At 33.5% G+C, this 27,519-nt stretch overlaps 1 protein-coding gene across 2 annotated transcripts in view; it reads left to right on the plus strand.

Moving 5' to 3' along the window:
• Positions 1-354: 354 nt before the first annotated feature.
• Positions 355-27,519, plus strand: part of LOC149958304 (uncharacterized) — a 65,205-nt gene continuing 38,040 nt past the window's right edge. The window contains exon 1 of one of the 2 annotated variants that reach the window (XM_090164922.1): positions 355-569. The gene's annotated coding sequence lies outside the window, so the exon portion shown is untranslated. Of the gene's footprint in view, positions 570-27,207; positions 27,490-27,519 lie in introns of those variants that run through there. The other variant, XM_090164920.1, reaches the window with a different exon arrangement.

Raw genomic sequence — 27,519 nt, forward strand, 5'->3', positions numbered from 1 at the left:
TACGTTAGATTCATCGTGCAGTGAAAGTTCGAAAGCGCGCGCATATTTTGGTTTTTGTTGAGCTCGCGCGAAAACGCACGAGACCCTCTACACGGAAATATTAGGAAGCGCGCGCTCCAAAAAATAACACATTTTATACATGTATGCGTTTATATTATTTTATAGAAAGAGCTATTGTAACGGTTCCGGATTTGATTTGAAAAGGACTCCATATTTAAGACCGGACAATTTATAAGATCGATTCAACTAATTTTGGCAATAAGAGTCGTGTTTAATTTAACCTTCGAGCGGTATACGTGTGAACTTGAAGATAAAGGCAGCATCCATCTACATTGGCAAATTCGTGATGTCAAAGATATCATCGATTCTATGATTTGAAGCCACACCATCAACGGCTACTTTCAGCACATTGTACGAGATTTACCCTCGTCACCACTACAAATTCTGTGTCCCGCTGTCCCGAATACTTCAACAACGTCGCCCAGATTCTTCCACGGCTCCAACCGGACTCTGCCACTACGATAACGTTTCCGCAGTTCAACTGAACATTTCGTGATGAACTTTGTTAGGTAATGGTTGCAACCAATATTTTATTTTTCATTAATGTCGCGAGCACTGGCCAGTTGCTTAATTTGTTAATATTTAATTTAGTTAAATTAGTATTTAGGTAGTTTTAAGTTAGTTTAAATGTTTGGTTAGGATATTAAGGCTAAATTAAATGGTTTAGTGTTTGGCAATCTAACAACTGGCTGGATACGTTTCATTTAAAATTTCTCCTAGACACCAATTGGGGGATCTTAAAATTCATTTTGCGCGTGAAAATACGCCGCCATGTTAGGGTATAAAAGCAAGTAAATATGCCTGTTATACCTCACAATGTAAAGGTATTGTCACGCGCAAAAACGTAATTTTGAAATCGGGAAATTTATACTGAGGACCCTCGCTAACCCCACCATATAACGTTACGCGAGTAGTCCGGGCGTATTCATTCATATTATCTCCTTTGGTTTTTTTTTAAATTGTAGACGGGTACCTTACGGGCTCGCTTACGTTGATTGTCCCTAGGTTGAGATCTGATCTCCGACACCCGCCCGCGCTGCAATACTAGGAGCAGTTCGCGGAGAGTTGTCAGTCCGTCGGTACGTAATTGTTTACGTTGTCATTGGCAAAACAGACTATCATTAAAAAATTTGCATTGGGTTTACTATCCACTTATGGTTTTAGTGATATCAGCAGCTCTCCTATATTACCCATAATTCCAGTACTGATAAACTCTAAAAGGTCCTAGAGGTGCACTGTACAAATCTCTCACTGAAATTTTAATTTTGGTGATCAATAAGTAATTTTAGTTTAAAACAAATCTCATATTAACCCTTTTCGATTGGACTTTAGTAACTGCGAATAATAGTTCTTTTTATAAACTAACGTGGCCTTCTTGTTGAAAAGTTGCTCTTACGTCACAGTCTCTTACTTTCACAAGCCTACTAGCGCGCGCTACAGTCGCGAGGAATATAGGTTTTTTTAGCGCGCGTGAAAATCGCTCGTGCGAGGAATACACTAATAAAGCTGGGTCTTGTGACGTAAGAGCAACATTTTAACAAGTTGGGCAAGACCACTTTTTATTTTATAAAATCAACTATTCAAATTAAATGTACATTTCGTATTTACTATTCTCCACCACTCTCCCCCTATATTCGGCTTTCCGTTGCTACGCAACTCGTTTTGAAATTTTTAATGTTTAGGCTTAGTTTCTCTTTTCGGATTAATATTCGCAAGCCAGATTTCCTGCACGGTACTGATGAGTTGCAACTGGGACGGAAACGGTCTACCGTTGGAAATTCTGTCTATTTTATTTATTTTTTAATTTAGTTTTTCACTCGAAGATCTATTTGATCCGAGTTTCGCGTTTTTTTTTGTTTGCTCGAAGACCTATCGGTAAGTTTTTAAATTTTCTTCAAATTTGATTAGGGTTTAGCTTTTTTATCCCTTTTTATAATGGACTAATCTACTAATTCGCTAGTTTTATCATCCTTCAAATTAAATGTAGACCAAATCAAACCTCCTGTTTTCAGATTAAATTGAGACAAGAATAAATATAATCTACTTAAATGTAGTCTAAACGAAATATCTATAATCTTCTGACAGCTCTGATGAAGAATTGGAAACTATAGCCTTAGAATATTCTGCACCGAACATAGACCCTAAATTATTAATTATGTAAATGATATGCTTAGGAATTATGAGGATAACGAAGTAAGTAGTTAAGCCTTGTCTTTGTACTTCCGCCGTTTTAACTTTACAGGAAAGTTGATTAAAATTTCCACGCGTGTTCCACTGGAAAATATATCAGTGGCGCTCCAACGCAGATCTATGACGTCAGATACCATTTTAGAGCGCTCTGAGGTCTTACCTGTGGAACGCGCTATCAGAGATAGTGTTCGTACGGGGTCAAAATTAAGTCGGGGTCGGGGTTTTCGCGGTCGGGGTCGGCGTTAAGCCATGGACTGTTAATTAGTCCAGGGTTGAGCTATCCCCAAAAAAAAATAGTTTTTATCAGACCACCGTAAAAGAAAATACTGGCTATTTTATAACTAAAAGAACCAAATAATTTCGTGAAAGAAGGTTTATAGTAAAAACAAATGACCAAATAAATAAGCTCCTCTCCAATTCAAAGTTCAAAGTTCAAACATACATTTCCGAAAATTAACCCCGAAACATAACACCCCGACTTTATTTTCAAGTCCTGCCTCTCAAGATAATGACGAAACTACAGCCAAGCTCTCCTACTCAGGGGTACTATAATTTAACTAGCCCCCCCCCCCGGAGTAGCCGACTAACGTATACCAGAGTAACCTCTTCCCCCTGCTGTACCTGAGACAACATACCACCGATTCCAATTGCACTGGCATCCGTAGTAAAAAAGAATTTACCCTCTAGATCAGGAACCCAAAGTATAGTTGCTTGATCTGTTTCTTCAAGCCCTGGAACGCTCTTTCAGACACAGTTATAAGTCTCGAGTCGAGTACTCAACTCGAGAATCGACAACAAAAATTTTGGGTTTCGATAACGATTTCGTGTTCAGAAAAATCGGGGGGGGGGGCTACTCTGTAAGAAATTGAATGGGAATTCGATCTCGATGCCCTATACCATGTCGAGATCGATTTCGCAAATTTGCATTGATTTATGCTTATTCGAAATCGTTACAGAATATCATTCGTTGAGATTCCGAAGTTCGAAATCTATAGTTTTCGATCGAAAACTGGATTTCGAATATTTACAGCAGTGGTTCCCAAAAGGTGTTCCGCGGCCATCTTTGTTTGTGTCAAGAGTCATTAAAGATAAGTTAAAAAATGAGTTGTGGTTCCGATAGAATTAGGTGGATAATTTAGGGTTCCATAGCAAAAAAAAAAAAAATTGGGAACCGATTACTCGATTCCGTTTTTACCATGACTTCGGCAGTGGCGTCGCTAGGGTGTTTTAGGCGGCGCTTGAGCCACCTGTCAAATTTCTGAAGCGCCACCTAAAATTTCTGAGAAGCGCCACCTAAAATTCAAAATTTTTCCAATTCACTTGTCGAAAAGTTTCTTCGAACTTAAAAATGGGCATCAAAAATTTAATTTTTCATAGTCGGCCTCAATATTTCAACTTTAAAAACCTTTTTGGGAGCTCCCCCCTTCCCCCATATCACTCACTATAGGATGCCCCTGACCAGTGCTAATGGCTTAAGCGCCACCAGTTTTGAAATCCTGGTGACGCCACTGGACTTCGGTGCGCCCTATAGTGAGAGTTAGAACGTGCGCCTGTTTGGCGTTTCCCACGTGTATGCTTCGCACCCACAAGACTATTGGTTGTTCAAAATGTGACGTCAATCACGTCACCCAAAGCTGATATATCAAAACTAAAACTTAAAACCCAAGCTAAGGGTATACAGTTCTTGTTAAGAGTTGGGCTTGTGCTTGTTTACTCTAATTAATATTTGCGCTTGTTTACTCTAATTAATATTTGCGCTTGTTTACTCTAATTAATATTTGCGCTTGTTTACTCTAATTACGATTTGTGCTTGTTTACCCCAATTAATATTTGCGCTTGTTTACTCTAATTACAATTTGCGCTTGTTTACTCTAATTACGATTTGTGCTTGTTTACTCTAATTACGATTTGCGCTTGTTTACTCTAATTACGATTTGCGCTTGTTTACTCTAATTACGATTTGCGCTTGTTTACTCTAATTACGATTTGTGCTTGTTTACTCTAATTACGATTTGTGCTTGTTTACGCTAATTATGATTTGCGCTTGTTTACTCTAATTACGATTTGCGCTTGTTTACTCTAATTACAATTTGCGCTTGTTTACTTTAATTACGATTTGTGCTTGTTTACGCTAATTAAGATGGGCGCTTGTTTACTCTAATTATGATTATAAGTGATAACGTTTAGGTAAGTTTATCTTAGCTATAAGTTCTTTAAAGCTAAATACCCAAAACATTATATTCTCGAAAACGTATAATTATTTTATAAGTTACAATTTTTGGAGTGCCATGTTTTTGTAATGGATTCTATTAAAAGGATATTATCCAAGTTTTAATAAAAATGTTTAATTCATAAAATATGAATAGATTGGAGGGCATGCGTGTTTAGATTTAAATTAAAAGAGATTTGTATTATTAGTGGACTCGAAATAATTTTGAGGACTCGATTGGTGTCTATTTCCGTTTCAGATTCCTTGTTTGAACAGGGCGATTTCTTACTTCCACGGGAAAATTCTGTTCTACAAATCACTTGACGCGCTTTCGAGGGGCTGATCACTCCGCGTAATCGGTGTACAGAGCCGTACCTTTGACTGTACTAATGGGATTACGCGTATAATCTTTGAAGTCCCTGACTTTGGCAGTGCTAATCTAAGCGTAATCCGGTGAACAGACTTTCTAAGAGTGGTTAGCCCATCGCGCGCTTTGCAAGAACCACCACGCTGACCCTTTTTTTAGTTCCACCAACTAAATCTAATTTAGCGGCTATTGAGCACGTACTCTTACATTTACATGAAAAGTTGTTTTTTCCCCTAGAGCAACACTTGCTAAATCTATTGGAATTGATCGATTTACAATATTTAACGGGCAAAGACGACTTTAAAGGGGTAAAATTAATCCGAGGTAACGTAGTGGTGGCGTTATTTGTTAGTAGATGTCGCTCTGATAGCAACATGACGTCATAATTTTGATTTTCAACGATTGGTTGAAAGTTTTCAGTTTTTAGTGGAGAACGGTTTTGTCGAGATTTAAATTACCAAATTCTCTTCCCTGATTGGATAGTTTAAAATTGTATTATAGTGCCATCTATGGCGGAGAGTGTTAACTACTGTTAAAATTAATTGTTAATTTAAATTACAAAAATTATACATTTTTAATAAGAATTTAAAGTACTGTAATTTAGTTATTAATTAATAACTTTTTAAAGAAGTTTATTTTTCATAAACTTTATAGTGTCGCCATCTACCTCAAACATTATTAAATAGGAAGGTACCTCGGGTGGATTTCGCCCCTATATTTTTGCATATTTTCCTGTAGGCAATATGTGAATGCGTCTATTATATCTTCCAACCAAAAATACGTTTACGGTTCGCGGTACGAAAACAAAGTTCGAACTGATTTTTTTGTGGTCTAACGCAGACCGTCCCGATGGTAGTCTGCCTTCTAACATATTACTTGGTACCAGTAGGAAACTAATAATTAGTATAAACACTAGTTAGTATAAGACGGAGAAACGTGCTTTACACATACTACTAGGTTACTGCAGGTGGATAATTTTTTGTGAAACTAAAAGGAGTAAAACCTAAAAGACTGGTTTTTAGGATTTTACCCAAACTGTTTAGCGTCCAAAGAAGGGACATTGACTAATGGATTTATATACCCCGAAGAAGGGGTCGAAATTCAGCTGAGAGAGTTGTATTTATCTCAGAGGGCTTCCTCTCAATTTTTACTACGAAACCTTAGAGGAGAGAAGGGCGCCGGGTTAGAAGTTTCGGAAGCTATGACTGTGAGAGTTTTTGTATTCGACGAAGAGCTAGACGGATACCATAAACCTTTTTCTACCCATGGAACACAGATATCTACTTTCGAAAAATTTGTGAAGTTATTGAATCAATTTGATTTGGATTGGAATGCTTGTTGGAACTTACTGCAAACATTTTTTAACAATATTTTCATAGTAATACTCGTACTGCTCGTTATTGTCATAAATCCAATAGTCTACTCTCAAATAATTGTCAATATTTAACCAGTAAACAAAACAACTATTGTCAAAAATGTGGCTTGCTACGAAGGATTTTGTTGAAACGTGTGAAACGCCAAAAAAGAATGTGGTTTCTCCAAAACAAACAAATCTCAAAATCCTGAGTGTCAAGGAAATCCGAATTAGACATGCAGCTCTAAAATTAAAAATCAAAGCGCTTTACCGAAAAAATAAATCATTACTAAAGAAAATTCAAAGCTCAATTGAACAGGATGGTGTAGAACTAACTATGGAAAAGAATCCATTTGATGATTTGAAAATCCTGGAAAATGTCAAAGATTTTTTTTGCGGGAGCAGTTACGTTGGGCCAACTCCAAAGGCAGTAGACCTAAAAAATGGCACCCTTCTATCATTCATAGGTGCCTATATATTAAAAGTTAATCGGCTAGCACCTACGAAACCTTAAGACAATCGTTTACACTTCCGACACGAAGGACTTTGTACAATTATTCGAAAGATCTCAAAGCGGTTAGCGGATTTAAGAAGGAGACAATACAAGAAATGAGAGATGCTTGCAAATACGACACTCTAACATTGTTAGTGAACATCAGAAATATTTTTCAATCATGCTCGATGAAATGAGCATTAAACAAGATCTCATTTACAAAGTGAGTACTGGAGAGGTTGTAGGCTTAATAAATTCCAATGAAAGTCAAAATCAGATTAAGAAGCTGGTGGAAACTATAGAATCTGACTCGAATAAACATCCAAAATTAGCAACTCATGTTCTGCAACTAATGGTAAGAAGCCTAACTGGAAATTGTAAGTATCAATATGCGTACTTTCCATGTGAAAACATGAAAGCTGACGAGCTTTACAGTATTTTATGGGAAGCGATTGAAAATTTACAGCTCGGACTTGGAGGCTTTAAAATCTTGACTGTTGTTTGCGAACCAAAAATTAATTAAAATCTGTTGTAATGATGATGAGAATCCTACAAATGTTGGCTACAAGACCAGAAATTTATATTCCAATGGAGAGTATATATATTTTATCTCGGATGTGCCACACCTCTTAAAGACTTTGCGAAATGGCCTTGAGTCTATAGGGGGGGGGGGATTAATTTTGTGTTTACTCAATAGTGGTACAAGTAGATGGTTAGCTAGTAGTGCCCGTAAAGGCGGGAGAGAACCGTCGCACTTACAGTTTCAAATAACGCAGACCAGTATCGATTAACTTGAATTTGACGGCACGGAACGAGAGAGCCGAGAGAGCTTTAGCGCCTGCTGCCGTCGGAAGGGGAAAATTCGTAAATTGTCTTCCCTCTTTTTTGTAAAATGTTCAGCGTTAAGGCTCGTCCAATGAAATGTGTACGCAACACTGCGATAGCGTGTTTAAAGACCTGGTGTGGAACTTTCTTATGGTCAGTCTCTCCTGGGGCTAGCTCCTCCTTGGATTAATAATAGTAGTTCCTACCTGGATATATCACTTGAAAAAAAACCTGACCAGCAAATGGCTTTTGCGACCACAGCGCTGCTTCGGCGAAGTTAGCGGAGAATTTCCGAAACTCCCGTAACACGTAGCCTTCTACAAGGCAGAACAAACACTTAGCAAATGAACGCGGAACGCTAGAGTGATATATCCAGATAGGAACTATTATTATTTATCCAAGGTTCCTCTATGGTACCACTACTTCTAGCTCCGCATTATTACTCGTCAGCTGTTAAGTCTCTTTTGGCCAGATTATTGAGGCTTGGCTGGTTTTGCATTTTTCTAGAGCAGGAAAGTAAAACCGAAACTCTAAAACGAAGACCAAATGATTACTAAATACTTCAAATTATTTGGTATTCGAATTACTATTTGGAATTTGATCAGTTAACTGGCCGTGTACTTTCATTGAAAAATATTCGTCGTTTTAAATATTCGATTTGGTATTTGACATGGCTCGAAACAAATATTTGATATTCGATACCAGCCCCACACAATGGTATTTCCATAACCCATAGCTTTATAAATAAGTAAGTAATAATATTTACATTTTACTCCGTTAGGATAGCTGTACAACAAGTAAATTTTCAATCGCGATTTTCGGTTTGTCGGGAGACTACGTGTTCATATCCATTTGAAAAGTACATTAGAAATACAATAAAATCTTCCCTTTTAACGTTATTTCCTCTTTAATGGTCTGAGTTTATATTAGAGCATTGTTAAGTATTTTCTTAAGAATGTGTAAAAATAATAAATATTAGTTTTAGTTCTTTTCACTATACAAAGTTTGCGCAACCTGCCTCTCAGACTGACTTTTCAACCGCATTCAACAGGTACTAGAAGAATGAAGTAAGCTAAAAGGTCAAAACGGATTTCAATAAATTGATTAGGTTTGCATGCTACTAAACATAGTTTAAGAATGTACTTTATTCTACTTCGGGATAACTACTATGTCGAGACTATATGTAGCGTTGCTCCCAATGCACCTCACTCTCTAAGAGCAAGCTCCGGCTGCACTATAAAACCTCGGCCGGTATCTCATTGGCTCCTCAAAACTGAAGCCCTTGAAACGCACGTCGCTGACGTTTTCCCATTCCTCTCTCGTCGGACAGTCTTTCTCGTGGGACAGTCTCTATCGTGAGACAGTCTCTATCGTCGGACAGTCTTTCTCGTCATACAGTCTCTATCGTGAAACAGTCTTTCTCGTGGGACAGTCTCTATCGTGGGACAGTCTTTCTCGTGGGACAGTCTCTATCGTCGGACAGTCTTTCTCGTGGGACAGTCTCTATCGTCGGACAGTCTTTCTCGTCGTACAGTCTCTATCGTCGGACAGTCTTTCTCTTCGTACAGTCTCTATCGTGAGACAGTCTTTCTCGTGAGACAGTCTTTCTCGTGAGACAGTCTCTATCGTGGGACAGTCTTTATCGTGGGACAGTCTCTATCGTGGGACAGTCTCTATCGTCGGACAGTCTTTCTCGTCGTACAGTCTCTATCGTGAAACAGTCTTTCTCGTGGGACAGTCTTTATCGTGTGAGTCTTTCTCGTGGGACAGTCTCTATCGTGAGACAGTCTTTCTCGTCGTACAGTCTCTATCGTGGGACAGTCTCTATCGTGAGACAGTCTTTCTCATCGTACAGTCTCTATCGTGGGACAGTCTCTATCGGCGGACAGTCTTTCTCGTCGTACAGTCTCTATCGTGAAACAGTCTTTCTCGTGAGACAGTCTTTCTCGTCGTACAGTCTCTATCGTGGGACAGTCTCTATCGGCGGACAGTCTTTCTCGTCGTACAGTCTCTATCGTGAAACAGTCTTTCTCGTGGGACAGTCTTTATCGTGTGAGTCTTTCTCGTGGGACAGTCTCTATCGTGAGACAGTCTTTCTCGTCGTACAGTCTCTATCGTGGGACAGTCTCTATCGGCGGACAGTCTTTCTCGTCGTACAGTCTCTATCGTGAAACAGTCTTTCTCGTGGGACAGTCTTTATCGTGTGAGTCTTTCTCGTGGGACAGTCTCTATCGTGAGACAGTCTTTCTCGTCGTACAGTCTCTATCGTGGGACAGTCTCTATCGGCGGACAGTCTTTCTCTTCGTACAGTCTCTATCGTGAGACAGTCTTTCTCGTGGTACAGTCTCTAACGTGGGAAATTTTTCTCGTTAAATATAATTAAAAAATTATCAGTTCAACGTTAACCAGCCGGCGCTTGGAACGGTACTAATGCTGGAAGGAGGAGTCCATGTGAAAACCAGCATGAACATTCTCAAATCGCGCAATGTAACCCGCAGTGAAAGCTGGGTTTTAAATTTCTTCATAAAACTGTTGATGTATCACGGATTATTATGTCGAGTCACTGGAGAAAAGATGAAGCTTCGCGGTTACGTGGTGCTCATTCTCGTCAATTTTTACGTTATTCGCAAAATAGGATCGTCGATATATTTCAGTTTCAGCGAACTACGAAACCTGGAGAAATTTATTCTAGAATTGACTAATGCCTTTCAGTTCCTAAGCGTTGCCTATTTGATCAACGAATCTTTTCGGAATGGAAAAATTATCAAACTTTGTTTGAAAGATCTTAGCGGTGATAGATTGATCCAAAAAGATCAATTGTCTCGTTATAAATATTACCAAATGTCAATAATGGTCGCTTGCTGTGTCGTAACGCTATACAAAACCCTAGAAGTGGTTACGTACGACGTTGAGATCTTGAAACTGCACATAACGCGTTTTCTGTTCAACTTCGAACTGTTAAAAAGGTACGTTGTTCTCGGATACATAGTTGTTGGGTTAAATAAATTTTTCTTCTACTATATAATTTTTATTTTGAGTACTTTAATCGAATCTGTGGTTCTGTTTGCGGTGCAAATTCAACGGCTCAAAGTGTCGAAACTGGCGGATAAATTCATTAACGTTAACAACGACTTAGCGTACATTAGTCAACAGCACACGAAGTTGATGGAAACCGTCCACGAGATGAACTCCACGTTCAAGTATTTGCTTTGCTTCTTCTTATTCAACTGGGCAGGAAATGTATACTTTACAATGTTGTTACTGAAATACTTGACGAAATACGGTTACGGGGTGCTGTTATTTGACTTGTTATATTCTATAAAACTGTCGGCTCCAATCGCGGTTATGTGTTTTATGAACTATTCGAATTCAACGTTGTTACGAGCTTACCATTTGAGATGGGCCCATGGCGCCAGACAGACTTGTCGTAGGCAGTGGACGACTGGAATGTTTCTGCAGAAAAAGATTAGCACTGGCGTTTTACATTTTACCGTGTTAAAGTGCGCCATTTTGAACCAGAGTTTCGTGGGCAGTTTGGTGGCAGCAGTGCTTTCGTACGTTACCTTCGTGTGGTTCAATTTTGAAGACGACGTAACTGAACCAAAGAATTCGTTTTCGACAGCTTATAATTTATCCATTAACTCTAACAGTTAGGATCAAAGAACGTTTCCTTTTCTTAAGTCCATTATTTCCTTCTCCATTAGACTATACCTACCAGTGGCGCCATCTTTTGAGGAAGGTGGCAACCTATTTTTACCTCGCGAACCAACACATCAATATTCTTAGCACGGTCTTTTGAAAAGGGGGAACTGAAGAAACCGCGGGAAATACGTTAGCCAGTGAGAGAAAAACCCATTAACCAGTGTGGAGAAAACTTGAAAGAGTTATAACAAGTGGGTCAAGCGTGCCCTGAATAATAGTTTAACACGAGCGTACCTGGCGAAATATTTGACTTCCGTAAATAGCAATAAATTAGTCAGTCCCCTGTCTGTCGCATTTATTTTTTTTATTCTGAAGGTCATACCTACAATGACCGCAAATTCGAAAAATAAGAACGCCAAAATTGATTCTTTTTATTTAAAATGTCCCAACACGAGACTGGCAGACTATCTATACTGGTCACTCAGGAATCCATACCTTTACTTGGAATGCTTTTTCGGTCGTATCGCGTATGATAAGATCACTCTGACGGCTTTGGCCACGCCTACGAGAGAAAAATCCCCTCTGCGCGCGCTCCCCTCTCACGTTGTTGTTTGTTAAGTTCACATAGTGACGTCAAAAAAACCGTCAGCCACATCGAGACGAAAATCTGCCGCGATAAGCATTCCAAGTAGAGGTATGGATTCCTGAGTAACTATATAACACGCCTCGGTCAGAATTACCAGGTATAAGTAACGCCCCGCAGCCGAAACGGAAATTAAACTAACACAAAAATAGCCCACCGTCAAAAATGTTTTTTCGAAAATCCGCCCAAATTCTATCACATTTTATAGCCAAAACTTCAAGAAATAGAGTGGAAAATTTTATAAAAGCGATAATTTGAGTAAAACCCCAAAAACAAACTTAAAAGCCGGGGCTGGTGGCGTAATCCTGTCATGCGTCTGGGAGGCAGATAATGTGGCGGGCCTTGTGAGGACGACCACCAACGGGTGGTTGTCATACTTCCGCCATGAGTGTTCCGTCCCTATCCCCAAGTTGACGTGTCCTTGACAGATAGCTCACCCCTAAAAATATTTTTAGAAGAAAAAACAAATTATTTTTGAGGGAAAAAAATATTTTTTGAAGAAAAAACAAATTATTTTTGAGGAAAAAAAATATTTTTAGAAGAAAAAAACAATTATTTTTGAAGGAAAAATATTTTAGGAAGAAAATAAATATTTTAGGAAGAAAATAAATATTTTAGGAAGAAAATAAATATTTTAGGAAGAAAATAAATATTTTAGGAAGAAAATAAATATTTTAGGAAGAAAATAAATATTTTAGGAAGAAAATAAATATTTTAGGAAGAAAATAAATATTTTAGGAAGAAAATAAATATTTTAGGAAGAAAATAAATATTTTAGGAAGAAAATAAATATTTTAGGAAGAAAATAAATATTTTAGGAAGAAAATAAATATTTTAGGAAGAAAATAAATATTTTAGGAAGAAAATAAATATTTTAGGAAGAAAATAAATATTTTAGGAAGAAAATAAATATTTTAGGAAGAAAATAAATATTTTAGGAAGAAAATAAATATTTTAGGAAGAAAATAAATATTTTAGGAAGAAAATAAATATTTTAGGAAGAAAATAAATATTTTAGGAAGAAAATAAATATTTTAGGAAGAAAATAAATATTTTAGGAAGAAAATAAATATTTTAGGAAGAAAATAAATATTTTAGGAAGAAAATAAATATTTTAGGAAGAAAATAAATATTTTAGGAAGAAAATAAATATTTTAGGAAGAAAATAAATATTTTAGGAAGAAAATAAATATTTTAGGAAGAAAATAAATATTTTAGGAAGAAAATAAATATTTTAGGAAGAAAATAAATATTTTAGGAAGAAAATAAATATTTTAGGAAGAAAATAAATATTTTAGGAAGAAAATAAATATTTTAGGAAGAAAATAAATATTTTAGGAAGAAAATAAATATTTTAGGAAGAAAATAAATATTTTAGGAAGAAAATAAATATTTTAGGAAGAAAATAAATATTTTAGGAAGAAAATAAATATTTTAGGAAGAAAATAAATATTTTAGGAAGAAAATAAATATTTTAGGAAGAAAATAAATATTTTAGGAAGAAAATAAATATTTTAGGAAGAAAATAAATATTTTAGGAAGAAAATAAATATTTTAGGAAGAAAATAAATATTTTAGGAAGAAAATAAATATTTTAGGAAGAAAATAAATATTTTAGGAAGAAAATAAATATTTTAGGAAGAAAATAAATATTTTAGGAAGAAAATAAATATTTTAGGAAGAAAATAAATATTTTAGGGAGAAAATAAATATTTTAGGAAGAAAATAAATATTTTAGGAAGAAAATAAATATTTTAGGAAGAAAATAAATATTTTAGGGAGAAAATAAATATTTTAGGAAGAAAATAAATATTTTAGGAAGAAAATAAATATTTTAGGAAGAAAATAAATAGTTTTGGAAGAAAATAAATATTTTAGGAAGAAAATAAATATTTTAGGAAGAAAATAAATAGTTTTGGAAGAAAATAAATATTTTAGGAAGAAAATAAATAGTTTTGGAAGAAAATAAATATTTTAGGAAGAAAATAAATAGTTTTGGAAGAAAATAAATATTTTAGGGAGAAAATAAATAAATTTTATTTACTGTCGAATAACCTAATCGAAGACTCGCAAGGCTAAGGTAGTTTACCTTTTTGAAATTTCGAATTCACGTTGCATAAGTTTATTTTCATTAAATACGCTAAGAATAACCCCAGCTACAACTAATTAGATTATTAATTTAATTGTCAGTAATGTTAATCGAAATAATTACGTTCTATAAATAGTAAAACAAGGCCATTTTAAAACTCTTTAGTCATTAGTAGCTTGGCTACCGTGGCTCAAGGTAGGATTCAAATTTATTACATTTTTTATTTTGATGAACCCTCTAAACTACTAACCCTCTGCTGACATCGCCGTATTTTTGAAAAATAAATTGTATTCTTAAAATTACAAAACTGTATTGTTTAAATTTCGAATTACCTAGAAAATTCAATGTCTACCACCTGCACGATTTTACCAACCTTGAATGTCCACAAGCACATTTTCTTCGATAAAGAGGCGCCATTTTAAAATAAGTTCAAACTTCGCGCAATAGATAGCGATATATATATATATATATATATATATATATATATATATATATATATATATATATATATATATATATATATATATATTAGTTAGACGCTTAGCGCCTGCTGCCGTCGGAAAGGAAAAATTCGGAAATTGTCTTCCCCCTTTCCGTGAAACGTTCAGTGTAAGAGGCTCGTCCAATGAAATTAGTACACAACACTGCATTAGCGTGTTTAAAGGCTAGCTGCGTTCTCCTTGTGTTTGTTGCTCCTAGATGGCACCCCGCTCTCCAGTAAAGTCATTAAATTAAATTTAAATTAAAATTTTCCGCCTTCTTTTAATAACCTTGATAAGAGTAAAGGAGCTGACATTGACTACCTTCAGTCTTTTACCGCGAGCTAACTTGGCGAGTGAATAAAAAGTGAAAAATCAACAACTCTTAAGCCCCATTTTCATGCTCGCTGGTAGCGGGTAAAAATCGTCAAAATCCGCTTCAGCTACACACTTTTTCACTTTCCGCGTCGATCTGTTTCAAACAGATATTTTAGCTATATTTTCACGCTTGCGAGTGGCGGAAGCGAATTTTGACGATTTTTATCCGCTACCAGCGAGTAGAGTGAGAAAAGTGTGGGGGGAAATTACTCGCACAATCTAACTCCAAGTTTTGCCCAACTCTGCATGTAGATAGTTTCGGCTTTTTAGGGTACCTCACGCAAAGAATATAAAGCCCCAGGAATGGAAGGTGTAGCTCCGTCTAGTGGAGCTTTTGCGCCTCTCGTTTTTAAAGAGAGACCGGGTTGCTTTAACCGTTTCCGGTTACTCTGATTTGCTTTGCCGGAAGTTTCTATCGCAGCCAAAACGCGCGGCCAATAATATCAATCCTTCCATTCCTGGGGCTTTATATTCGGCCTCACCTCTGTAATGTTCATTGATCAAATTGATTTTCCACTGGTAAGTTATTTAGGATCGTTGTTTATGCACTATGAAGGTGTCATAGTGGTTCCAAGAATTTGTTTGCCATCTTTGTTTGTGTCAAGAGTCTTTTAAGATGAGTAAAAAAATTAGTTGGGGTTCCACCAGAATTAATTGGATAATGTAGGGTTCTAAACCCAAAACAAATTGGGAACCGCTGCACTAGTTTGTTGAGAAAGTGCTGCTTTTGGTTAAAATTCCTTTTAGGTTGCTATAGGGCAGAGTTTAGCAAAGCGCGGAGTGGATAGGTGAAACTATAAAGTAAATTTGGTCTTAATCAACTTGTTAAAATGGGAAAACAAAATCACGTGACTACCTTTTCACAGCCAACTTCGATTCGATAACTTGTGTTCATAGTCGGCCGTGCGACGTTAAAGAAAAATATTATTCCTTCCAAATACTGCAGACAGGTAATTAACTTCCACTTTGCTATTACTAGTTAAGTGTTTTAAATAATAATAATAAATAGATAATCTATCAAAACTTAAACCACCATTAGCAAAATAAAATGAATAATAGTTTGAATTTTTAATGATAGACGGTGCTGCAGTTCTCTACAAAGTCACGTGACTACCATCTTTTCAGCCTCCCTGGACTTTATAGTTTCGCCTATTTGAGCGACTAATTTTTACTAGTGAAGACTGCTGCGTTGTTCCAAAACAGTCCATCAACCTTTCACATTCCAGAGCAATTCTGTCTGATATTTAACGAATATATAAACATCACATTTTTTTGTACGCGTAAGAGGAAAACCTATTTGTCATACAGCTAAATTATCTTAAATATTACCAAAAAACCCTTGGAAATCTAACCTCAAATTAAGCGTTTTGTTCTTCAATATGTTCCTACGAATCTTAGCCGATAAAAATGGATATTTTTCTGGTTTAAATTTAGACTTTCTTTTCAAAGTTAGTCATCTGAATCCAAGCATGAAGTTGAATTGTCTGTTCATAGTTGAATCCCACGTATCGCATTTATTGCTTATGCTCCATATTAAATATAGAATTTTTAAAATGTTATGGTTTAATTGATTTTGATGATTGACAAAGTAATTTCGTAATATCACGCGAGACTAGGTTTTATTGTAGAAAGTGAAGAAAATTTTAAGTCAAGGTTTCGTAAAATGGTTTAATTTAATGTTATCATATGTTTCATGATATCATATTTAATGTTATCATATGTTTCATGATATCATATTTAATGTTATCATATGTTTCATGATATCATATTTAATGTTATCATATGTTTCGTGATATCATAATGTTATCATATGTTTCATGATATCATATTTAATGTTATCATATGTTTCATGATATCATAATGTTATCATATGTTTCATGATATCATAATGTTATCATATGTTTCATGATATCATATTTAATGTTATCATATGTTTCATGATATCATATTTAATGTTATCATATGTTTCATGATATCATATTTAATGTTATCATATGTTTCATGATATCATATTTAATGTTATCATATGTTTCATGATATCATATTTAATGTTATCATATGTTTCATGATATCATATTTAATGTTAACATGTTTCATGGTATCATATTAAATATTATCATGTTTCATTATATCATATTTAATATTATCATGTTTCATGATATCATATTTAATATTATCATGTTTCATGATATCATATTTAATATTATCATATGTTTCATTACATCATATTTAATATTATCATGTTTCATGATATCATATTTAATATTATCATGTTTCATGATATCATATTTAATATTATCATATGTTTCATGATATCATATTTAATAATATCATATGATACAAGGTTTTATTGTATTTTAAAAAGTGAAAATATTTTAAAAGACAGTTAATTTATTTAAATTGTTTCATGATATCATATTTAATATTATAAAATGATATAAGGTTTTATAGTAATTTTGAAAGTGATAAAATCTTAAAGTTTAGTCAAATTGTTTCTTTATAGCCTTTTTAATATTATCACATAGGTTGTATAGTAAGTTTTCAAAGTGAGAAATAATTGTTTATATACTGGATTTTCACCTGCTAAGCAGACGAGTTGTCGTAATAAGCAGACGAAAATTAAGCATCCAATGATTTATCACTTTAAAAAACGAAATTGCCTAGAAGTAATATTTCCGAAAGCCAGGACCTACAAATTACTGTTTATTTGGTGCTTGTTGAAATAATGACAGCTTTTCACCTGAAATCAGAACGTCGTGTTTTTGCTACTCTTTAATATGTCAAAAAAGCTACCTGGTTAAAGGGAAACACTTGTTGCATACTGTACAGGTGAAAAGTTTCCATTTTTTCAACAGTGTGTCAGAATTTATAGCCCGGTGTACCTAGTAACAGAGACCATACCACCGGAGGCCTATCATCATAGTGCCCTACGCCAGCGTCCCCCTAGCCCGGTCAGGTGACAAATCCAGCATGGGTAGCAGAACCCTACTACTGATGGTCGCACCTTTGACGCGAGCCACTCAACCCAGCAGTAGGTGCAGCAATGGGTGGACCAATCCCCACTTCGCACACAGCAGTGGGATTAAGAGTGGATGCTATAGCAACTCCAGCCGACACCCTACCTATGAAGGTAAAGAGTCAAACCCTTTGGAGAGAGCTCCTAAAGGGGAACGACGAGCACACAGCAGACCAAGTAACCCGGCACAGCTGGCACCGAAGATCCCGGTTTGGAGTCCAAAAGGCCGGGAGATGGGTCCGCCGTGCCTCATACGGAGGCCCGCCGCCCCACAGCAGGCTACCCAATCCGCCGAGGCGACCAGTTTGCCCGGACCCTCTCCGTTAGCCTGAACCGAAGTTCAGTATCCAGCCCAAACCTGACCGAAGTCGGAGGTGGAGATAGGACCATTTGATCAGAGCTAACATCTCCCACCATTTTTTCAACAGGCACCAAATTAACAGTAACTTGCAGGTCCTGGCTCTCAGATATATTACTTCTTGGCGGTTTCTTTAAAAATGTTTTATTGAAGGGCCAATAGATTATAAAAACAAATATTATTTTGTAAACATTTTACACTAATTTTGAACATTTTATTTTTTTTTATAATTTTAAGTTTCTTAACTTGATAGACATTAAATCTTATGATTGTATTATAATTAAAGCGTTTCTAAGACAACAAAAAAGAATCATTCATAGTTTAGTTAAAGTGCAAAATAATTTCTAAAAAAGCGGTGTTATCCACGAACGAACAAAAGAAAAAAACAAATCATTTCCTGATCTAACATTAATCTGAAGAATTTACGAGGATAAAGCATTTTTGTTAAGACAAAAAAAAACACACTATCTGATTATTTTTGAAAAATCGACGTTTTCTTTATAATAGATGGAAGATTTATAGTTTTCGGTTCGACAACCCTCTACGAGGGTAATTGGTAATACGCGGGCTTTTGAAATCCAAAATAGTCTTTCTCGTTAACCCTTGTTTTAACGGGGAAGCCATTGTTTGTTTATCCAGGCAGATGATTCAACACTTCCCTATTTATGCGGAGTACGAATGAGACGTCAATTTGTTGAAAAATCTTGGGATTTCGTACAAGAATGGTAAGAATTCCTAACTTCTGACCCTGATTTTTAAATAGAGGTATTGCCAGAATTTACGCGCCACAAAGATTATGTGTTCAGTGGCGAAGCTGATGGTCCACAGGGCCCGCGGCGCGGAGGGTTCCGAGCTTCAGCGGGCCCGGCTCACCATAAAAAAAACGAAAAATGGGCCCCCATTGAGATTTTCGCGAGGGGGGGGGGCTCTGAATTCTCAGCTACGCCACTGTATGTGTTCTATTCTTTTTGAACGTTGACCTTTTTATTTTTAAATATTCGCCTTGGTTTCGGAGTTGGTTGCTGAGACATTAAAGCGCGCATCAGATATATTAATAACAATTAATTGTTTTCTTATATCAAAAATGCATTAATTTATTTATTATTTATAATGTTTCTCACAATTCACCTGACACGGTCTGCTAGTAAGTTCCTCCCCTTAAAGTAAGTGTCAGTTCAACGTGAAAATGCACCTTTTTCCAACAGATGTCGCTAGCGTCGAAATAAAAAGATGATGTTTAAGCTACATTTTGACCCATAAGGTGGGACATAAACGTTCCTCGCGTTGATTGGTTCGTTTGTAATTTTGACGATTACTTAAATTATAATAATTTTTAACAAATTATTTTATATGGTATATATAATTATGGTTAAAGTCCACTAAATAGAATATAAGTTGTCTAATTATAATACTTTACAATGGTTCTCTGACGACGTTATTGTTTCGCTAATTTGAATTTTAGCTTCCTTTGCCATTAATAGATGGCCCCACGCTCTCCAGTAAAAATTGTTTTTCGAAGAATCGGATTAACTCATTGCCATCTATAATAACAAGGGCCTTTTCATAATACAGGTGGCAATGCTATAATGTTCAATCAAATCGGCCCGGTATCTCATTAGTTCAATTCAACTGACGTCTTTTCAATCAGGTGAAGTTTTTTCTTTCCCTTATACCGTTCTACGGGGGGTAAATTAGAACATGGTTCTCAACATTCTCCCTATGTAGAAATAAATACGTTTAGCAAAGCCTCGAGCAAAGCGCTCTCGAAGTTTTAACAACAACTTCGGGAGTACCTCGATGTTCGAATGGAACCATTCTTTAAAATCGGTTAGGCGCGCTATCAGTTTTCCGGCTAACGCTTGTAATCGAATTTTAACAAATTGCACAATTTTTGCTAACCTAGGGTACACGAAGAATTAAAAACGTCGTTTGAACCACACTAAAACATGCGTTATGTATGGGTATGCGTCGTCAAAATACAATTATTTGTTCCTTCGTGTGCCCGGGTGTACAACAAATGAATCTCTTTGTTTGCTCGTACTTATTTCGCCAAATTCTTCTTAATTGTACAAGGCGTATTTCAATTCAAACAAGTATTTACGCTTTTAAACTAGTACTACACGTTACGTCACGAAGTACAACCGTGAAAGTAGAACTTCCAAAATGTTCACGTAGTTGTTCAAACTTCTAGAGTGATCTGCTTAACCCCTCTATTCTTGATTTTATTTAAACTTCAAACTATTGTTTATACTAGGCAGCGTTGCCAGATGTAAAAACTAAAATTGTGGTATGCGAACTAAAAAAGTATTGAATTCTTGGCCAAATTATTTCATTAGCATTATGTAGGCTTGTTTCGAGAATTTCGCGAGTTTTTAAAAATTAAATTTTAATTTTAAAAATCAAACCACCAAAAATTTCCTTTGTCAACGTCTGCCTTTCAATTTAATTTAAACAAAGCCGACTAATAATCTTTTAGGCTGAACATAAGTGCAAAATGAATTATGGAAAATATGGTACGGTCTGTTAAAATTATTGCAAATAGGCGTACCATATGGCACACTGGTGAAATTATGGTACGTTCCAAATTCCTAGCTAGAATTATTGAATTGTACCATAAATATGGTACGTACGCTGATACTAGGTCGATTTGTTTTCGCGACCGATAGCTATCGCTACGCCCTCTTTTGGTTACCGTCGAAAACTGGTTGATAGCCTATTAGCAGCTAGTACCGTAAGAACCTTTGATGGTACGCAATTACGTGTATTATAGGGTTATCGTTTTACGATGCCCAGATTTAAGCATTTTACTCTAATTCGACAATAGCAGATACTAGATCACAGGCGATACCTCGGAAGAGCGTGGCGCCACCTAGACTCGTTTACGTGGAATCGTAACAAGAAATCGTGTTTATTATGTCTTTTTTGTGTTATTTAGACCAATATCAAATTATAAGCTAATTATTTTTTACTCCTTGAGTCGAAAAGTTCATTTAAATATAGTTTAATCGCGTAGGTTTAAATATTGTTCTTTATTTTTAAAGCGGATAAATGAAGAAGATATTTAGATTAGGGTATATAACTTCCAGAAGTACAAATAACACATGTACAATATTACCGGCGTGCGGCGCCGAAAATGTCAAAGACCGTCCATATTGGAAATACTAAACGTTATGTTCTCTTCAACTCGATTCGATTCAATTTAAAGGGCCACTTCTGCGTTGGGGAAAATCTGGGTGAAAATGGAGTAGCCCCCAACCTCGTGATAGCAGATCTGACTCGTCATATTTCCAGCCCAATTTCCGGAGACTGTAGCTTAATCTAGTGAAATTCAGATAGCGGTGTGGCTGTTCATGTTTCAGGTTTTGTCTTGGAATGAAAATTAAGTTTTGGGAAATTCATTATAATCTTATACTTTCTTAAGATCGCTAAATCTCTGGTCAGTTTGGTCAAATAGTATTTTATAAATATATAAGGAAATGTGAGGGTATTCTAGTCTGATTTCGTGATTTTAACAAATAAACATGCAAAAACTAGAGAATACTAGCCTAGCTGATTATTATACTACTTTGTGATTTCGTGATTTATTTAAATGTACGAGCAAAGTAGAGTATTCTAGTTTGAGATTTCGTGATTTAATTAAATGTACGAGCAAAGTAGAGTATTCTAGTTTGAGATTTCGTGATTTAATAAAATGTACGAGCAAAGGTAGAATATTCTAGTGTGTGATTTCGTGATTTAATAAAATGTACGAGCAAAGGAAGAATATTCTAATTTGTGATTTCGTGATTTAATTAAATGTACGAGCAAAGTAGAGTATTCTAGTTTGAGATTTCGTGATTTAATAAAATGTACGAGCAAAGGTAGAATATTCTAGTTTGAGATTTCGTGGTTTAATTAAATGTACGAGCAAAATAGATTTTTCTAGTTTGTGATTTCGTGATTTCATTAAATGTACGAGCAAAGGTAGAATATTCTAGTTTGAGATTTCGTGGTTTAATTAAATGTACGAGCAAAATAGATTTTTCTAGTTTGTGATTTCGTGATTTCATTAAATGTACGAGCAAAGGTAGAATATTCTAGTTTGAGATTTCGTGGTTTAATTAAATGTACGAGCAAAATAGATTTTTCTAGTTTGTGATTTCGTGATTTCATTAAATGTACGGGCAAAGGTAGAATATTCTAGTTTGAGATTTCGTATTTAATTAAATATACGAGCAAAGGTAGAATATTCTAATTTGTGATTTCGTGATTTAATTAAATGTACGGGCAAAGGTAGAATATTCTAATTTGTGATTTCGTATTTAATTAAATATACGAGCAAAGGTAGAATATTCTAATTTGTGATTTCGTGATTTCATTAAATGTACGGGCAAAGGTAGAATATTCTAATTTGTGATTTCGTATTTAATTAAATATACGAGCAAAGGTAGAATATTCTAATTTGTGATTTCGTGATTTAATTAAATGTACGGGCAAAGGTAGAATATTCTAATTTGTGATTTCGTATTTAATTAAATATACGAGCAAAGGTAGAATATTCTAATTTGTGATTTCGTGATTTCATTAAATGTACGGGCAAAGGTAGAATATTCTAATTTGTGATTTCGTATTTAATTAAATATACGAGCAAAGGTAGAATATTCTAATTTGTGATTTCGTATTTAATTAAATATACGAGCAAAGGTAGAATATTCTAATTTGTGATTTCGTGATTTCATTAAATGTACGGGCAAAGGTAGAATATTCTAATTTGTGATTTCGTATTTAATTAAATATACGAGCAAAGGTAGAATATTCTAATTTGTGATTTCGTGATTTAATTAAATGTACGGGCAAAGGTAGAATATTCTAATTTGTGATTTCGTATTTAATTAAATATACGAGCAAAGGTAGAATATTCTAATTTGTGATTTCGTGATTTCATTAAATGTACGGGCAAAGGTAGAATATTCTAATTTGTGATTTCGTATTTAATTAAATATACGAGCAAAGGTAGAATATTCTAATTTGTGATTTCGTGATTTAATTAAATGTACGGGCAAAGGTAGAATATTCTAATTTGTGATTTCGTATTTAATTAAATATACGAGCAAAGGTAGAATATTCTAATTTGTGATTTCGTGATTTAATTAAATGTACGAGCAAAGGTAGAATATTCTAGTTTGATATTTCGTATTTAATTAAATGTACGAGCAAATGTAGAATATTCTAATTTGTGATTTCGTGATTTCATTAAATGTACGGGCAAAGGTAGAATATTCTAATTTGTGATTTCGTATTTAATTAAATATACGAGCAAAGGTAGAATATTCTAATTTGTGATTTCGTATTTAATTAAATATACGAGCAAATGTAGAATATTCTAATTTGTGATTTCGTGATTTCATTAAATGTACGGGCAAAGGTAGAATATTCTAATTTGTGATTTCGTATTTAATTAAATATACGAGCAAAGGTAGAATATTCTAATTTGTGATTTCGTATTTAATTAAATATACGAGCAAATGTAGAATATTCTAATTTGTGATTTCGTGATTTCATTAAATGTACGGGCAAAGGTAGAATATTCTAATTTGTGATTTCGTATTTAATTAAATATACGAGCAAAGGTAGAATATTCTAATTTGTGATTTCGTGATTTCATTAAATGTACGGGCAAAGGTAGAATATTCTAATTTGTGATTTCGTATTTAATTAAATATACGAGCAAAGGTAGAATATTCTAATTTGTGATTTCGTGATTTCATTAAATGTACGGGCAAAGGTAGAATATTCTAATTTGTGATTTCGTATTTAATTAAATATACGAGCAAAGGTAGAATATTCTAATTTGTGATTTCGTATTTAATTAAATATACGAGCAAAGGTAGAATATTCTAATTTGTGATTTCGTGATTTCATTAAATGTACGGGCAAAGGTAGAATATTCTAATTTGTGATTTCGTATTTAATTAAATATACGAGCAAAGGTAGAATATTCTAATTTGTGATTTCGTGATTTAATTAAATGTACGGGCAAAGGTAGAATATTCTAATTTGTGATTTCGTATTTAATTAAATATACGAGCAAAGGTAGAATATTCTAATTTGTGATTTCGTGATTTCATTAAATGTACGGGCAAAGGTAGAATATTCTAATTTGTGATTTCGTATTTAATTAAATATACGAGCAAAGGTAGAATATTCTAATTTGTGATTTCGTGATTTAATTAAATGTACGGGCAAAGGTAGAATATTCTAATTTGTGATTTCGTATTTAATTAAATATACGAGCAAAGGTAGAATATTCTAATTTGTGATTTCGTGATTTAATTAAATGTACGAGCAAAGGTAGAATATTCTAGTTTGATATTTCGTATTTAATTAAATGTACGAGCAAATGTAGAATATTCTAGTTAGGGAAAACGACGATTTGACGTAGGGGAAGTAAGATTTCAAAAAATAGATATAAGCCAATTTTCACCCACTGACTTTCACTAATTCATATAGATGGCGCCAGAGTCTCGGGAAAAAAAATCACGGCGTTGAAAAGTAAAAAAAGTGAAAACGTTTCAAGGCCGGCGGCGCTTGCTTCGAAGCTAGATAGCATCGTTCGAGAGACAGAGAGTGTCTCGCGACGATTAATTCGGTTGCCGGAAATTGCCAATGAATTTTTAATCAAGGTTAAGCGGCTTCGTTAATACGCACTCGGGCTGCTGCTAATTGTAATTCGAAGCGGATTTCGACAAACTGCGGGATGTCAGCATGCTAATTAAGTTAGTCGGCTGCTAAATTGAAATCGAATCCGTACGATATCGCCGAAATAAATCTAGACTTTTTTTCATAAATAAACAGACGACCTAATCCTGTATGGAATTATTTGGCTCAATTCAATTTTTCACATTTAATTTATATAAATATGCAAGTGTGTTATTATATTAATATTAAACATAAATATAAAAATTATAATCATAATAATTTTTATATTAATACTATAATTGTTATATAAATATAAAAATTATAATCATAATAATGTTTATATTAATACTATAATTGTTATATAAATATAAAAATTATAATCATAATAATGTTTATATTAATACTATAATTGTTATATAAATATAAAAATTATAATCATAATAATGTTTATATTAATACTATAATTGTTATATAAATATAAAAATTATAATCATAATAATGTTTATATTAATACTATAATTGTTATATAAATATAAAAATTATAATCATAATAATGTTTATATTAATACTATAATTGTTATATAAATATAAAAATTATAATCATAATAATTTTTATATTAATACTATAATTGTTATATAAATATAAAAATTATAATCATAATAATTTTTATATTAATACTATAATTGTTATATAAATATGAAAATTATAATCATAATAATTTTTATATTAATACTATAATTGTTATATAAATATAAAAATTATAATCATAATAATTTTTATATTAATACTATATTTGTTATATAAATATAAAAATTATAAATTATAATCATAATAATTTTTATATTAATACTATAATTGTTAAATAAATATAAAATTTTTAAATTATAAGCATAATGTTATATTAATACTATAATTGTTAAATAAATAAATTATAATCATAATAATTTTTATATTAATACTATAATTGTTATATAAATATAAAAATTATAAATTATAATCATAATAATTTTTATATTAATACTATAATTGTTATATAAATATACAGTTGTTGAATAAATATAATAATTACCATAATTTTTATATTAATACTATAATTGTTATATAAATATACAGTTGTTGAATAAATATAATAATTACCATAATTTTTATATTAATACTATAATTGTTATATAAATATACAGTTGTTGAATAAATATAATAATTACCATAAATTTTATATTCATCTTAAAATTGTTTGAAAAATATAATAATTATTATATAAATTTCGGTAATTTTAAATTTGGTTTCGTTCTAACTCATTTCGTACCTCTTTATTTTAATTTAAAAATTGTAATTAGTTTTCGAATTTTTCATATTTCCAAAAACGTAATCAAGTTAGGAAAATATATATGTTTTTAGTAAATTTAACAAAATATTTCAAGCTTTCTTATCAAATTTAACAAAATATTTCAAGCTTTCTTATCAAATTTAACAAAATATTTCAAGCTTTTTTTATCAAATTTAACAAAATATTTCAAGCTTTTTTTTATCAAATTTCACAAAATATTTCAAGCTTTTTTAACAAATTTAACAAAATATTTCAAGCTTTTTTATCAAATTTAACAAAATATTTCAAGCTTTTTTATCAAATTTAACAAAATATTTCAATCTTTTTTTATCAAATTTAACAAAATATTTCAAGCTTTTTTATCAAATTTAAAGATTTTTAAGAATTGGAAAACCAAAGAATGAAACTTTAAAATTAATTGGAAAATTATAACGAATTAAAACAGTTCTCCGTTTTATTGAAATAGTTTATTATTTATTAATATATTAAACTACATTTGTGTGCTACTTTTAATTTCTAACATATTTACGATTAAAATACTTTTGTGTGAAAAATTGAGTAAATAGTCAAATTTCATTTTGAAAATATGATAATGTTCTGCCCCAAAAATGTCAAGTTTTTTGTTTAGTGTTTGAAAATAATTGGGCGCTTTAAATTAGTGACAGTACACTAATACGTTGCCAAAACAACTCGAAACAATATAAATAAAAAATACGTATTTTTCGCAGCGTTTCAATTCGACCAAACCGATCGTATTTGCGTAAAAGTATCGTTAAAATATCCACAGTGCGGCGAAAATTATATTTTACGGCCGCAAAATATCATAAAACCAGCGAAAAATACTCCTCAAAATACATAAAAAAGTATTCGTTTCTATAAATCAAAAAATATGTAACAAACACCGAGTTCACCTAACTCTACAATTCCCAAAACACAACACTCTAAAAATAATCAAGGTCCCTCCCCCTTTAGACTTTCGTCCAATCGGAACGGAGGAATAGAGAGTAACAACGCCCCCTATCGATATCGAAACGAAACGCAGTCACGGGGTTTTCAACACAAACAGGAAAAATAATTTTTTTCTGAACAGAACAATTCGTGAGCAATTATTTTTTTGTCTGTCGAAGCGGGTAGCTGTGAAACTAGGGCGCAGCGGACTCATCCGTTTTAAAATGGCTTTCAGTGGCTGGTGCTGTGACAGAATGTGAAGTGGGCTCGATGCAAACGGTGCACAGCGCTTTGACGAACGCGCAATTTCGTGCCGGGTTTTCTTCTCAAAAGAAAGTGCTTTTTTCACGTCTAATGCTCCAGGGGTGATTTTGCGCGGGTTGCTTGAGCTACTGGATTCTGTTTATTGTCAGATTTTATTTCGTGTTAAAGGTGAGAAGTTTTTTGCTACTTATTTATTTG

This window comes from Leiobunum rupestre, chromosome 2 (genome assembly GCF_980474605.1).
Source record: "Leiobunum rupestre chromosome 2, qqLeiRupe1.1.hap1, whole genome shotgun sequence".
Classification (NCBI taxonomy): Eukaryota; Metazoa; Arthropoda; class Arachnida; order Opiliones; family Sclerosomatidae; genus Leiobunum; species Leiobunum rupestre.